This window comes from Malurus melanocephalus, unplaced genomic scaffold (genome assembly GCF_030028575.1).
Source record: "Malurus melanocephalus ecotype Western Australia unplaced genomic scaffold, MMel_1.1 scaffold_396, whole genome shotgun sequence".
In the NCBI taxonomy this organism is placed as follows: domain Eukaryota; kingdom Metazoa; phylum Chordata; class Aves; order Passeriformes; family Maluridae; genus Malurus; species Malurus melanocephalus.
The window spans coordinates 658,342-659,577 of NW_026623628.1; positions in this window are offsets into that span (position 1 = coordinate 658,342).

A 1,236-nucleotide genomic window follows, 5' to 3' on the forward strand; every position below is an offset into this window, starting at 1 on the left:
TGCTGGATTTCATGGAAACTGAGGAATGGATTTTCCTGGACGACTGGAATGTGAATGACAGCTTTAATACTTTTGCTTAGGCCTCTTAAAATTTCTTCAAGATTATTTTTTTTAAGCTTTAGTGGAAGTTAAACTCTATTTATAAATAACTTTTGCTTTCTGTGATATGAAATGAAAGCATAAACAGGGATTATTCTATAAGCAACAAATCTATTTGAAGTCAGGGTTTTTTTGTGACTTCTGCTATAAAAGCCTGCCAACACCAGATGCCTGGGGAATGCATGCAACCAAGGATGGGCAGCACCTGGAGGTCTCATTTACCTCCTCCAGAAATCCAACTTTTGCCATTTGTACCTTTTCATACCTTTGATGAACCTGTATCATACAACACAATACCCTCCACAAATTCTCTGTTTGCTGCACAATGTGACATTATGGTGTAACGAAATTCAGCAGAAACGGAGCAAAATAAAATATGTGAGGGGGATCAAAGGCGGTGTTCATCCCATCCAGCTCACACGTGGCCGTTTTTCCTTACTGCAGTTCAGGAAGGATTTAGCAAGAGAGATGYATTGCAAGCTCTGAGAGCAGTGAATGAATTCCCTGAAATGCATCATTTTTGTGACAGACTTGTCAAGTGAGCCTGGATCTCTTTTACTTCTGAGCTTTTGCTGAAGGTGCAAATCTTCCCCCAGGATCCCTTATGTGAGCACAATCATGGAATCRTGGAATGGTTTGGGTTGCAAGGGACTTTAAAGATCATCYCATTAYACCCCYCTGCCATGAACAGGGGACACTTTGCACCAGACCAGGTTACCCAGAGCCCAACCAACTTGAACTTGGACACTCCCAGGGATGGGGCAGCCACAAACTCCCTGGGCTACTTGTTCCAGTGCCTCACCACCCTCACAGTAAAGAAAAATATTCTTTATCTAATCTAAAGAAAAATATTCTAATATCTAATCTATACCTGCTTTCAGTCTGAAGCCATTCCTCCTTTTCACTACAAGCTCCTGTAAATAGTCCCTCYCCRTCTTTCTTGTGGGTTCCCYCCAGGTGCTGTTTGTAGCACCAGACTCAAAGAATGAGAACCAGCTCCTGATTTTTAGCTTTTGGTTGTATCAATGGGAATGGCAACCCTCAGGTGAAGCAAACTGGAAATCAAACGGGGTGAGGGGAGCTAACTGTTTCACTGTGTGCTGCTAAATAAATTGAAAACCTCCTCACATTAAAAAA